Raw genomic sequence first — 16,197 nt, forward strand, 5'->3', positions numbered from 1 at the left:
TCCTCCTCCTTTCATCTCATGATGTACATTGTGTTAATAGCCTTCTACTCCTGGCATGATATCCAGAGGGAGCTGAGAAAAGTGCTTTAGCATCACTTAAGTGTGCAGTGTATATGTTTAGGGTGACATCAGTCTGTATTTGCTCTGCACAAACAGTCTGTTAAAAATGTGCCTGTAGGTTCAGAAGTACGTTGTATCACTTGCTGTTTCTTTAGTGTTCATGCCTCTGGTTAGATTATGGTGGTCTGCAACGTTGATCAGACATGGTGGCATAAAAACTAAATGATGTGGTGACCCAGCAGTTTAAGGCACGATGAACATTATGAACATTGCTCTATAGTTAAATGAATATAAGTCTACTAATACAGTCTAAAGTAACAAGAAGCTCACTCTGCTGCACACATAATGCAAGACATAAGCGCAAAAAGTATCTTAAGGAACAAGTGCTTTTCATGTTTCTTCTTCAATCGTACTTGTATTTTTGGGCCAGTATCCAACGTTATACTTTGCACATCATGCCATTTACACTGTTGTTAGAGGTGGTCTGTCTAAATGCTTGTATTAAGTGTTGGATACCGTGCGAGAAGCATCTCTACTGCCGATGCCAACTTGCAGCAGTCTGGTAGAAAAAAAGAGTGAAATGATGACAAAGCAAAGCTTCCTGTGAAAAACACCGAGATAGCTTTTAAAAACTCTTCTAACCTTCGAAAGCACATAAAGTAAATTGCACCTGATGTAGGTGAAAATGTAGTTAGCTATCTAACGTGAGCTATGTTAATTTTTCACGTGTGACATTAACCTTTGATGTCATGATAATGACATTAACTTATCTTGTAGCTAGTGGTCTGTTGGGCTTTAGAGAGCAGCTAACCTAACATAATGTCAACTTCAACATTAACGTTACTTCCATAATTGCAATGAATTAAAAATAAATATGGGAAGTAGCTTCATTTGCACTTTGAGTAATTAATTAACCAGGTACTTTTTACTTTTACTTAAATAGGCTTCTCACATTGTAATTTTCACTTTTACTTAAATCATCTGGGAGTAATTGTACTTTTACTAACTAACGAACTGTGGTGGAAGTTAAGGATTTTCCTACAGAGGAGCATCATCTTCACACCTCTCTGCACCCCACTAGGTTCTTGATGTTCATTTATGTTTTCAAATACATATTCAGTTCAAGAAGTGAAATTACATTTTATTCTCAAATTCTTGACACTTGTTTTGTGTACATCATGTTAGAAAATGACTGGGCTGTGTAGCCTCTTCCAGGAATTTTCCCACCTAACAGTAAGGTTCATATTGTATTTTATGAGAAATAGACATTCAGTATAGATTTACTAACAAGTGCACTTAATGCCGTTACATATATCAAACTATATCCTGCACACAAACAGAGAAATCCAAGCAGGCTTGTGGTTTATCTTTGTTCTATGTGAACGTGCTCGGCACATGATGGATCTTTTTTGTGGAATGCTGGGCAGCGCCTGGAATGTCCCGACCATGATAGGAAACATGTGTGTGAGATGAGGAGGTTGGTCGGTGGGAGATAATGGGATTCACTGTCACATGTATGCCTGGGGGGGCCTCCAGTCAGACATCTCAGGTGCAACACATGGATCATACAAGTCAGCTGCCTTTGCTCCATAAACCCATCGACCCCCTTCGCGGCGTGCACTCCTGTATACTCCAGATACACACATGCAAGCCACAGATACTTATGAAGTACAACATTGAGCCTGAGCAATGCAGGGCACATCAATCTGTGTTGTTTTTCTGGTCTAACCGCATCCACAAATCCCACCTCAAAACCCCAGGCAGCTTCCAGCCGGAGGATTCAGACACGCAGACAGACTATCTCATAACATCCCTGGTTCAAAATACCTGAGGCAGGCGCGTGTTGTCAAAATGTTTAAGGCTAGGTGTGGCATGGCTCCAGATCCAGCAAAGACTGGCTTTTGTAGCCACATTCTTGGAATGTCAGTCAGTCAACCGCTTTGGTCCAGACCGAAATATTTCCACAACTGCCATGAAATTGTCTAAAAACACAAGTGCCACCAGCAGGTTAACATTTCCATTTATCCAGTTAAATATCTCAACATGTTCTCTTTGTGCAGACAGTCATGGTTCCCAGATGATGAATCCTAATTATTTTTGGTGATTCCCTGAATTTTTCTGCGTGACACCAGCAGGTTAGACTTTTCACTCATCCAGTAAAATATCTCAACATGTAATCGATGTATTGACACATTTCTGCATACATTCAAGGTTCCCAGTGGATGGATCTTAATGATTTCGGTGTTTCCTTTACTTTTTGTCTCATCTAGCAGGTTAAAGTTTTCATTTATCCAGTGTAATATCTTAAAATGTACTGGACGGATGGGTTTTGTGCAGTCATTAATGGTTCCCAGAGGATATATCCTTGTGATTTTGGTGCATGATGGTTAACATTGTTTTTTAAATGTCTTGACAGCTATTGAATGGATTTCAATGATTTGGTACACACAGTCATGCTCCCCCGCGATGATCCATCTTACTTTGGTTTCTGACCAAAAACCTGCAATAATAATGACATTCCCATAAGCCTCCATTGTAGTCAATCGCATGAACGCCTGTTATCATGCTGAACTAAGATTGTGTACACTGTCAACGTTACATCTGTTCCATATTTGCAAGTTATTGTCACTATGAGCTTATTAACATGCTGATGCTATCGTTTTTCCTGAAGCAAAGAGTCATCCCTTTTTCTTAATAAATATTAGAACTGCATAAACTCTGCTTTTGTCATCTGCGTTTGGGTCCGACCCTTGTTGCTTCACTCATACCATCCCTGACAATTATAGCTGATCCATAATGTACTCAATCACCCGTGGCTGTTGTGTGGCAGAGAGGCTGCATTGCCGCTGCGGTGCCCACTACTTCCAGCCTGCAAGCACGTCGATAACGAGCAGCAGCCTCTCTGACAGAATCGTTTACTGCCTGGAGGGCATGGAGACGAAAGTGGAGTGTGCATGCCTGCCTCTAACCTACTTAAGCCTCACGCTGCACAAATGGAAGTGTTGATATGCAACATGAGATGTCCTGGTGGATTCCTGCCTGCAAGACTGACCAGAATAAATGTGCGAGATTAATGCCAGAGGAAGTACTGATGGTGTTACTGTGCGTGTGTGTGTGTGGGCCTAAATATGCGTGTCTTTGCTTTATTTAGTGCTTATGTCAGCAGTTGTGATTACAGGCATGAGTGTATTTTATTGCAAATTCTACATTTTCAGGATGTTTAGTCTGGAACAGTGGTCAAAATGATGCTCTAAATGGAGTTTAAACAGCAGTGTAGTGTAAAAATGTGCAGGTATGAGAAAGGAAATCATGCAGAGGGAGCTCTCTCTGGCTTTCCAACATGCTCCTGCTGTCAGCTGAGCAGCTATAGCATAGTTTCAGTGACTCGAGTTGGCTCCTTAATTCTATTTGCCTCTCAGGGGAACCTCCCCCAAACCTCTCACACACATTTTTCAAGAGCTTTGTTGAGCGAGTGGGGGAGGATGGGGGGTCTGTACACCCAGCTCCCACTGAGTCTGGACAAGACACATAAATCACACGCACACAGACACACAGACTCACACACACACACAAGTACTGCTATGTCATGAGGCGATGGGGTCCAGTATCTGGCCGGGGGCCTCTTCTCTTGCCTTAAATGTTGGAAGAGCTGAAAGAAGAAGGGGGGTGAGGAGAAGAAAGAAGAAGAGTAGGGGGAGGGGTCAATTATTAGTATGGTTAATTAGAAACTCTTTATTCTTATTCTTATCAAGGCCTTTCTATGTGGAGTTTGCATGTTCTCCCTGTGTCCTTGTGGGTTTTCCTTCAGGTGCTTCCTCTCACAGTCTGGAGAAATGAAGGTTGACCACAACACAAGACATACTGTATTAGTGCCTTAATGATAAGTCAATTAATCAATTAGTCTATCAGTTAATCAACAGAAAATTAATCACCAAAAATGTTTATAATCGAGTAATCATTAAAGGTGTAATATGTAAGAAATGGACAGAATTCGAGGGTAGCTCCAAAACTATCTTTGCTGTAGCTATCTTTGGTTACAGCGACTAGCTGCCATTAGCAAGTAGCTCAGTTAGCCATTGAGCTAACTTATTAGCTGACAGGATAAGGTGACCAGATTTCTGAAATGAAAACAGGGGACATTTCCAGTTCGGCAGTCAATATATCATAAAAATATCCAATATTACGCTTCAGTTCCAAAATCAACACATCTGAAGACACATTGTTTTCACATGACAGGAAGGAGATTAATTTGAAAAGTAACAAAAACTAAAGATAAATGTAGTTGAGTAAAAGCACAAAATGAACCTATGAGATATAGTGGAGTACAAGTATACATTTGTTGCTCAAGTAAAGTACAAGTACCTCAAATTTGTATGTAAGTACATTACTTGACTAAATGTACTTCGTTGCATTCCACCAGTGACTAACAGGCACACTGTGAGAAAGAAAACAACTACACTGCCTGGCCCAAAAAAAGTAACCACCTGGATTTCACTAAGCAAATGGGTACGAAACCTTCAATTGGATAATAACCGCAGTGATTAATATGTTTCAGCTGGCAACAAGTTATTTAACCCTAACTGATGCAGTGAGGAGCTTCTCATTTCTTAAACAACCATGTCGGAAGACATATCCTGTGGTTGTGGAAAATGTGTTACTCTGTGCAGTGCTTTTACACAACATTATTAGGGAATTTGGCAATCAATAATAATTAATGATTATCAGGGATAATATGTTCAGACGCAACCGTGAAGGCGTGGCACCCAGCTCTGTGAATTTCAGCGTCTGTATCTGTGTCTGGATGTCTGCGGCTCCCAGTGTTACCTGAGGCTGCCGGTGCCCAGCTGTGGAGCGCCTGTCCATCTGTCTCCAGTGAGTGGCAGTTTCTTAATTGGTGTTTAAAAATCAATAAATATCAACTGTGACCAGCAAGAAGACTTACCACATCCTAATGAACCCAAAACAAAGAGATTTCTCTGTGATCTGACTGCAATAAATGGATCAAAAGGACACTGAAATAACAACATCATAATGCCACCTTGTAAAAAGCCTGAATATATGCTTCATCAGGTCTGTCGACCAAGACAAGCAAGCAAGCAAGCAACTCAGATCAATCAGGGCTATGCTGTGCTGAGACATATTTCTAAAACTTACCAGGTAGTCTGACTTTCTCACTCACTTCCCTCCATGACAGCTCTTTATTTGTCCTGTCTCGGTCAGAGTAGATGTGTTTTCGTACAGCTCTGGGTGTCCACAAACAGCCTCAGTTAGTGATTATTATCCTCTCCTCCATTGTTGTTCATGTTCAACGTCTGGACATCAGCCGATAGGCTTTCCCAACACAGCGTCAACTCATGAGATTTTGTGTCGCGTTTGGTCTGAACACTCCATTAGTTTATGTCAAGTTTGAATCAAGTGTGTTTTAGAACGAGTTAATGAGGCAATTAAGCTCGTCCTAGTTCGGTCAAAGAGAAACTAGTATTTTTCTGTTTAGTAAGCTGTAGTAATAGATGTAAAAATATTTCCTTTCTTGACTCAAGTTTATTTTGTTTGTTTTTGACTAAGTAGCAATCTCGCCATTTTTAAATCCCCTAGCTGAAATTATGTGGGCAATCAGACTGTCACTTCTTAAGGTAAAAAGTGGTGTAACAAGACAGGACAGGTATTACCGCTAGCTGGTTAGCATGCTAACTTCATCTGACATCTCTGCATCACAGTACATACAGTAGACACCTTTGAAATAACGTCAGCACTGTTGTTTCATCACATTCTGTTGTTAATGTTCATTTTTTAAAATGTTTTAAACTAAAATTCTGACCATATCTTACAAATTGCCTCCTTGAAGACCTTCACTGAGTATTCTCTGTTCTCTGTTCTCTGATTTGTGACGGATTTGCTGTTATTCTCTGGTTTCTGGTTAATTGTGGCATTTAGGAAGTTCTGATTTTCACATTTAGATCATTTCAGACATTTTATAGATAAAATAATCAATTAATCAAAACTCAGATAATTCAATAAAAAAATAATTAAAAAAACATTAGCCACAGTCCAAAAATATATCAGTACATATGGATAAATACCCACACGTGATTGAACCTCAACCACCTATGCTAGTAGGTTATCATCAATATATATATGGTAAATAGTCTAATTCAGAGTTCATAAAACCAGGCAGCTCGTTCTTTAAAGTTTCATTAATAGATTTTTGGCAACAAATGATCAAAAAGACGAAAACAAGCTGACACACATCTTCTACAATATTCCTGCTTATTTACACATCCAGTAATATCATCCTATTTAAATAATTTTTGTGTTCTAAGTCCTATATTTCCTCCTCCCTGAGAAGAATATCTGATTTTCTGGCTGCCAGATATTCCACTATATTTGTGTCTATCTACTGTTTGGTGCTATGTTGGTAACATACAGAGGATTTTCACTAAAAACAGCTGTCTTCCACAACATTCAAAGGTCAGCAGGAGACAGAGTTAGAGAGCGAATGTTGGTATTACAGCTATATTTGAGAAAGTAAGCTGTCATTTCAGCTGACAGATACACAGTCGGGAGTTAGAAATAAATGTGCTTGTTGTCCAGCTCTGTACACACTCTTTCAGAAATTACTTTAAAAATGCTGTTGGATGGATAATGCTGTTATCCATGGGTTTATTTTGTAGGATGTCCTTAAAAGAACCCAATGCCAGATACCCAATATATCTCATTTAGTGGGATGTTGGTACCTCTCTCCCTGTACAAAGAGAAACCAATAAGCATAACCTGATCATAATCAACAAATCTTTGATAATATATCCACAATAATTTTAATGTAATAGTTATCATGTACCTGTGTGTCACTGTCCTCAGACCCCTACTGTTAGTTGAGGTTTCTGCCCTTAAACACAGACCCAGACACCAGCTGGGGACCAGGCCTGGGCTCAGAGGAGAGCAGCTCCCCAGCCAGGAAGTTACAGAGGGAGGCCGACAGGGCCACCGGCCAATAGACCAGCTCCTCCCAAACCACTGAGTGGAAAGGCTAGAGGGAGAAGTGTAGCCGCTGTGGAGGAGGAGGAGGTGACGAAATCATCATATTTTGTCTTAGCTGCAGTGGTCCACCTTGTAAATCAAATCAAATCAAATCAAATCAACTTTATTTATATAGCCCAGAATCACAATCACATTGCCTCGGCGGGCTTTACAATCTGTACAGCAAGCAACATCCTCTCTCCTTAGACCCTTGATTCGAATGAGGAAAAACTTGCCATATCGAGAAAAAAAAAACTTTTAACAGGGGGAGAAAAAAAAGATGGAAGAAACCAACAAAATCACAGTTTACAAAATATCAGATATCAGAATATCTGATACATGAAATCATATAAAATATATGTGAAGAGTGTGGATCCAGCAGGACGACTGAGCGGAGTCACACAACCTCCTCTCCACCGTGGTGACCTGGAAGAGGGCAGACCACACAAGATAATTAGCAGTAAAAAGAAAACATCAGAATGAAGAGGCATCAAATTTTACAGACGTAGATATGAGGAGATAGTAAAACAGAGGAGATGGAACAAATCCTGTGCTGTGACATCAGTAAAGTGTTCATATAACAGAATTTATACCAACTTCAATTTCTTCCAAAATGAGCTCATTAACTCTGATGTAAAATTCAACTGCCTTCAGTGCCAACACATCAACTGACAGTTCCACTGCTTTCATCTCTTATTGTTTCACTGAGAATTAATTTGGTTTAAGTGATTACACTTCAATTCTAGGTGCTATATCGTAGGCAACTGGAATTGTTTCAGTTTCTTGAAGATATTTCACCTCTCATTCAAGAGGCAGTTAACTGAAGAAGCCTCACATGTTAAATTATAGCATATTTTGTCATTGTGAGCATGTTAGCATGCAGACTTTAGCTAAAAGCACAACTGTGCCAATATCACATTTTTGTGTAATATTAAATCTGATTTGTGATTATTTGTACAATTATTGTGATGTTAAAAAAGTATATTGTGGTATATTTTGTGCTGTATAGTTTGTTTGGTTTAAGTGGTAGAGTCTGGTGTGGATTTATATCCTTTACAGGAAAAATTCAATATATTTCAATAAAAAATGCATCTTGAAAAGCATCTTGAAGAGCCAAATAATCAATAATTTCATTTAAAACTAATAGATATAAGTGGTTACATGTTTTAAAACAAAACATTAGTCAGAAAATGTTATCCTTCTTATTTTTTATGAATTAATATTTATTTTATATGCAACTTTGGCAACACTGTTGCTGACAAACACAATAAAGTCAATGGAGTGTAAAGAAGGAGCAGGGTGGAGGATGGGCAGTGTGTAGTCTGCTCCCACCGCCACACACAACCCCATCAAACACACACACACACACACACACACACACACTATTCTGCAGCCTCCCCTCTGAGACGCAGAGATCCATAAATCCTGTCACAGTTCACAGACAGTGACACGCCTCGCCTTTGCCCCTACTCCATATCACCCTGACTCATCCAATGTACACGAAAGTCTTGCTCAACCTCACTAGTTGTCTCTTCTCACATCAACTGAGACTATTGAACAAGCAAATGTAAATATCTGATTAAATATGTATAAGCCGGGACCATGTGAGTCCTTTGGGTGGATCACGCATGTGTGTTTGCAAATGCATTTCACTGAGCTGCACGATCAGAGAGGTATGAGGAGACAGACAAAGATAAGGTTACCATTTTTCCTGCTTAAACATGCATCCATAGCTCTGCTGGTATGTATAAAACTAATATGTAAATATTGCAGTTCTTCAGCATTGACACAAATAATATTTATACAGCTGATAATGCTCACAAACCATTGCATGCCCTCTGATTTTAAAGGAAAAGGTTCACCCAAAAATTTAAATTCAGTCATTTCCTACTCACCTCCATGCCGATGGAAAGTTGGGGGAAGTTTCCAATTACTTCCATTCCTATTAGTTTCCATTAATCGGCATAATACAAGTCTACGAAAGCCCCAAGATCTCACATCAATTTGAAAAGACATTATTAACACCCGAAGCTGAAATCTTTGCTGCTGCTGCCAAGCTAAAACTGCACACCCTCTCTGACATGAGTGCACAGTAGAGTAAATATCTTTTCAATCAGCACAGTCTCCAGTCTCCTACATACCATATAGACATTTCTACAAAACGTGTCACATCATGTTCACATTATATATTTTTTGACCTGACTTTCATACTAGAAGGCAGAGGGGATGGTGGTGGAGTAACAGGCGAGGAGGCTGCCTGAGTGTGTATAACATTTGTAAGGTCGAAACCACTAGATATTTTTGATAAGGGACTACTGTGTTTGTAAACATGACACCACAGGATATTTTTAAGGAGACATCAGGACAATTTCCAGCCAAGAAGTTGTGACATCTCCAGCTGTGCTTGTTGTGCCCAAAGCAGGTTTTTTTTAAAAGAAATTGTATTTATCAAGTTTATTCTCAGGGACAGTGCATATTAATGAACATTACTGTAAATCAGGAGACAGGTTTTAAACAACAATCACAATGTAAGGCATACCAATTACAGTAAAAGTACTACAAAAACATGGAGAGCAATAAAAGCTGAGCAAATCACAGTACAACGAAGCAAAGACGAACAGTACAATAACAAGCAAACACAAGCAGGCACAGACATGGCACGTCATTTTCTGAACAGCTTTGCAAAAAGAGACATAAGCAAAGACAATAAGCAGAGACAGATTTGAGAGACAGGACAACTAATAACAGTAAAAACAGTAACATGCCCACTGACAGCACCAAATCAAATAGGTTTTGAAAAGAAGTCTTAAGTATCATTTGTCTGTCACATGGTGAGTTTGGAGCACACATGTCTGTATTTAATATTCTCGAGGTGACTTGAATGCTTGAGAACATGTGCAAAGTGTTAACCAGCTCTCGGTGCTTCCAGTGCCGGCTGACGCCACCTCAAAAGAGCGTCATTAATTAACATGCCATTATCAGAGCTGAATGCTGGCTGGGGGAGATTAATGCTGTGAGGAGCTGCTAGTGGATTAAAGGTCACATCCTGTGTGTTAATCACGCAGCACCCCTGACCCTTGGAAGGAAACACAGTAGAATGGGCACATTATTGCCACCTGGCTGGGCACCAATCATTACCAGGAGCAAAATGAAGACTGGTCCGCAGAGCAGACACCGAGAGTGAATAGACGGGATGGAGAGGAATCAAAGGGTAGGATGTGACTTTTCTTTCACAATGCAACACAAGCTTGAATAATGACATTTCTGTTTTAAATTCCATAAACAACAAACACAAAAAATACACTATTTTTTAAAATAATAAGCAAGTCAGAAAGCTGCTCTGTAGTCTGGTGGTATGGCAGTGAATACTTCTGTATCTCCTGTCAGATGGTGGCAGGGTGAGCAGGGGTGGTGCTGTCTTTTAGTATCCCTTGGGCTCTGTGCAGACACCTCACTTCACTGATAGCATTGTTGCTAAATGTCTGAAAAGGACTAGGTCTTTGTTATATATTTTGTTGATTTGTGTACTTACATCATCCTAAATGGTTCCAATAAAATGAATTACATTTTCCATCCAGCTCCAGTCTGCAGTCAACATTACAGTAACGTGACATTAACACCAATAACATCTGCAGATCACTGCTGCAGTCAGGTGAATAAACGGGAATGAAGATAATAACAAAAGTTAAAAAGTCATCTCTGGCTCTCTCCCCATTGGTAAATGGCTCTGGATCAGAGTCAGAATCCAATGTCCAATAGCTCCCTAACACTCTAGCCGACTCTGAGCAGGCTCCTCCCCACAAAACACTTTGCAAAAGCAGCCATCTCCTCTGCCTCGTGATATATTATATATATATTCTTTGTGCACCATTCTGCAAGATTGTTGATATGAACTGTCATTGCTGTTTGTAATGTGACTGATGATGGTGGTGTCATCTCTCAAAGTCAGGGAGTACAATGTGAACAGCAGGGGCCTGAGCACACTGCCCTGAGGAGCTCCAGAGTTGAGCACTAAAGCAGAGAAGGCGTGACTGCCAAGCAGATCTGTCGAGTCAGTTTTTGTTTTTAGCAAAATAATGACAGGAAATCAATGATACAGATAATCATGATCATGTAGATATTTTTGTGCAATGATAGTTTATACTAGAAGTAATTTAAAATGATTGCAGAGGTCACTGGGTGCAGAACTGCTCCAAGGTTACAACTGTCCTTGCTGTTGTGAAGTAGAAACAAGGACGGAGGCAGGAGTAACAGCAGAGGATATCATTATCATTGAGTCATTTTGAAGACAACCATGCATCTTAGACAAGGCTTTCAGCACATATACAGTGTATTGTTGGCTTCCTTCACAGTCTCCGCTCTGTCCCTTACGGACATAAACACACAAAGACCCTTCAAAAGTCTGTTTCAAACACATTCAATTCTTAGTGTAAAAAAACCTTGAGGACTTTCCAAGGTGGATGGATTAATTTCTGGGTGTTCACGAGAAAAATGCTCACAGGCTGGATCAGCGCTTCTATATCATATTTCTGCAGCCCACACACACCTCCCACTCTCCCACATCTGACAAGAATCTCTCAGATCGGATGTGACTCACTAGCTTTGGCAGCCAAGTGCTGAATTCTTCTTCTGTTACTCTCTTACTATGACCGCTTCGCTCTTTCCACTGCCTTTATTTTTTTTACTCCACAGTGCACTCCAGCCCACAGTGAACAGGAATTTACATAATGTCAAAATAAGGTTTTGATTAAACTCACAGCTGTGGTGGTTTATTTCACATCAAACTGTGGCACATTTAGGGAATTATAACATCTATTAATAGGCATTTTTCTCAGCATTCACAAGACATGATGAAATATGTGTCTACAAACACACCTCAATTGTTCAGAGTGCCTCTGCGCACTCCGGACAAAAGGCCAGGTCAGGTGAAAAAGGGAACACACACTGAATGCCCAGGGAGTGTTGTAGATGCTTACAGAGCGTCCTCTATTCTCAGAGGAGCCTGTATTCCTGCATCAACGCTTTCCAGGATGCAGGTCGTTTGGTTCACTGCTCGTTTGATGGACTATTTTCCCTCCTTCCCGAGCAGGTTGTGTACATTTTGACCTTGGTGTCAGCAGAGCTAAACAGAAGCTGCTGAATAGGATATCTTCCTCTTCCTCAAGGACGTATACAGCAATCTGCTCCTTTATGCTTTTTCTCGGGTACAATTTGAAGGAAAAACTGTAACTCATGTCCTATAAAGTGTTTAATTTGCATAATTAGAGTGATTTGTGTAATCTATTCCCTCCACTATTCTATTGCAATTTAAAGGATGTCATTTTATTCTTTTACCATGTGTAAAATGAAATATGTGAAACACTGTGATATACTGTATGTCTTCTGTCATTAAAGCTTTAATATGTAGGACGACCTTTGTTAAATACTTTGTTGAGTTGTGTACAGACATTCGTGTTTCCCAGAAGATGAACCCTACAGACTTTGGTAATCTTCAGTATAAATTGTTTTAACCTTGATGGTTTCTTCGTTGTTCATCTAGCACCACCATCAGGTCAAATTTTCCCTTTCCATTTTTTATGATTAAATACTTGCAAAGCATCAGCCTGATCTGTTATTACCACTTAGTGCTAATTATCAAATTGTAGCATGCTAACACACAAGGGAATGAACATGGCAAACTTAATACCTGCTAAATATCAGGACCAAAGCATTGTCATCGTGATTATGTAAGCATGCTAATATTAGCATTTAGTACAACCTCATAGAGCTGCTAGTGTGGCTTAAGACTATACCTTGATATAATAATAATAATGATAAAATTACTTAACTATGATTTGAAAGGGGCCAATCAAAATAAATTTAGCTTTTTAGTGTCTTTCAGCACATTATTTTTGTTTTCTGGCTAAAAATGTTACTGTTTTGATAAATTCTCGCCCCTCTCATAGTGCTGTTTTTGATCACAACGAGCAGTTTTTTTCAGAAGATAAAATCTAGAAAGCCACTGTACTCTACCTGCCCAGCATCTAATGGCTGATAGACAAAGTAAGCAAGTAGTTAGTGAACGTGGTAAAGCATTTAGCAGCTAGAACAGCAGAGATATCCCTCAGGAGCTGGTGGAGACCAAGGACAGAGCTAAAAGAGGGTCAAATCTGGTGGGAAGTATCACAACTCTATAATCAAGCTAATATTGCTTCATGTTTGTTGATGTGTAAATGGACAACTGTATGTAACAAGTTCACCATATCAATTTATAGCAAAAGGCTACAATATATTAGTGATAGTTTACAGGTTGTTTCCATTGCCCACAAGTGACAAAAACTCAGTTATTAAAGGCTTTTTTAGGCAAGGCAATTTTATTTATGCAGCTCCATTCAGACATAAGGCAATTTAAATAAGACATTCAAATAAGTCATTAAAAAAATGTTTAAAGGGCATTCAATAGACAATGAAAACAAAGAGCAAAAATCAGCAAACAAATAGTTACAGGTTTAAAAAGTTTTTTTATGTATGTGTATTAATTTATCCCAAAGAAACAGTAATCCATTAATGCGTCTCTGTTACATACGGAAATCTGTTCTCTGAGGCATTGTAACCACAATGATCACTGTTTTTTTTTATTTATTTCACAATTGGTCGTTCTGTATGATATCCCAGTAACATTTGAGTGTCACCTGAGCTGTTAATAGTATATGTATTGTATTTTAGGTTCTTTGTCTCTTATGTGGTGGAGCGAAAACACTGTAGAGGCAGCAGTACAACTTAAAAATAGCTCCGTCTTCCATTGTCCTGTCAGGGTTTGACAGGGTTTGGGCCGATACTCAGGAGAACTCCGGCTGCATGCCTGGAGATTCCCTCTGCCTTTTGACAGTGAGATGTAATCGGACTGTCTGTTTGTTGAAAGGCATGCTTGAGTACTGAGTAGGGAGCTAAACTCTGAATGCCCCCGCTATGGCTCAATATGTTGCCTCACAACACAGAGAAAATAGACGTTTATGACGTAGCGCAGTGCAGAGGCTTAGCTTTGAGGAGTTCAACTTCATTACACTCGCTATAAAGCTAAAATTGCTGTGCCTCCCCAGTCCAAACACCAGCATTCCCTCAAGGGCAAATCTGGATTCTTTACTTGACAGAAGCAGTGCTCAGCTGTGTGATTAAAGTCTGACATTTGCTCAGATGACACCGGAGCATCTGGGGAAAAACTGGAGCCTCAGTCAGTGATGGACAAGGATTTTATTGTGTATTTTTCTGTGGCATCTTTGAGCGTCAAGCTCCCTCTTTTCAGTAGTGTTGCCTAAAAGCTCTTCCCTCAGGGTGTTCTTACTCAGCCTTGACACAGACACTGACACTACCTTGTGATTCCACTGCAAAAATCACATCAAAGTTCACTCTCAAACACACACACACACACACACACACACACACACACACACACAAAGACAGAGAGGGAGTGTGTAACAGACTTCAATCACAGGATCTGCTCTTGCACTCTATTCTTATCTGTGTACTGTTATCAACTCCCTCTAGACATAAGCTCTGTTGACATTTCACCTCATTTCTGGTGTAAAATACTTCAGAGGCTTTATTACTGCTATCAAATGCCTTGTTTTAATTTCCACTACTAAAGAGCTAGCATATTTTCAGTCTGTCCTCTGGGATCATTTTAAATCTCAGCTCTGTTTATAGTACAACATAATGTGAGGCATGCGTACACCTGTCCTGTTCTAGTTTATCCACAGCCTGGCTCATGAATTAGAGAAACCTTATCAACACTTATTGACATTCCCTCCCCATTACCTCCCTGACTCATCTGACTCACAGTCTGTGAGCTTATTCTTTCACCTTCCACCCACAGAATAACAATAAAGCCATCATGTCCATGTGGGAAATGACAAATGCCTTAATTTCCGTGGCATGTTAGATGCATATGCATGTGATCGTGAGTTGCTTGCAATGTGCTGACTCTGTTCTCTGCTGTATGTTCAGCTACCCCCTGCACAGCTTCCCCCAAAGCAGCCCATCCCCCACCTGAGACATTTTTGCTCTCGATGTGTGACTACATTACAGCAGCTTCCTCTCCCCCACTGAGTGAGCCTTCTGAGTCGGTCCCAGGGGTGTGGAAAGCAGGCCTTTTTCCCTGTCCATGGGATGTTATTGATGAGGTGAGGTAATGGATCTCCCCGCTGTGCTCACAGGGACACTGAGGATAAATCAGACAGTGGGTAAGACCCAACCAGCCATTCCACCTCTCTCCAGACTCAACTGCCATTTCATTAGCTTTATTTATGGGGGTTCTGCACTCTTCTGAACCCCTCCCCTTTTCATCCTCCCACAGAAAATACCGCTATTCTTCTTCTTTCTCCCTTATATAGTGCTATGGCAACACATATACACCCCTTCTTTCCTCCCTTTTTCCAGGAAAACATAGTATCCCTCGCCTCCCACACATCCACTCCCTGCCTGAGTGTAGTTGATGCTGAAGTGAAGATGTGAGCAGCCTGGGAACCTACAGTCTGTTATCATGAGATGGACAAAGAGCTGGATAGATAGTGTCGTGCCCTGAAGTGGTGAAGGACTCCGCACTGGCTGGGCTTTTAACATTAGACACAGCAGTGCAAGTCCATCCAGCACAGCACTGCCTGCAGAGCTGTATTTGAGTTGGCTGAACAGCAGCAATTCACCTCTGGGCTTATGGCTTAGCCACTTAGCGAGAAAACTGCAGCCAAAACCAGCTTTGTCCTTGAGGCAAGAGACAGGAATTCCTTATGTGTCCCTGCTGGAGAGGACTAAATTAACTCTTACCCTCACCATAGGATCAAATGTCAAATCTTCTGTCAGAGATGGTGCCCATTATTTGTAGGCAGGCCAGCTGGATTCTGCTTAAAAAGGTGAAAAAGCCATCACATCACTTCCACATCCATGATTTCCTCTCATCACTATGTGCTTCCAACTGCCAAGGTGTATTTCACATAAACTGAGGAGAGCCAACAACACCGTGACCTGATTGAATCTGTAAACAGCATCAATGTTATCAGTGCAAGTGCTGACTGTAGATGTTCATCGATCAGAGAGCAAATATCTAGACCGACTCGCAATTGATAGTTCTGAAAAGCCTTACTAGTA

Source organism: Pagrus pagrus (genome assembly GCF_965226575.1).
Source record: "Pagrus pagrus genome assembly, chromosome: 8".
NCBI classification, from domain to species: Eukaryota; Metazoa; Chordata; class Actinopteri; order Spariformes; family Sparidae; genus Pagrus; species Pagrus pagrus.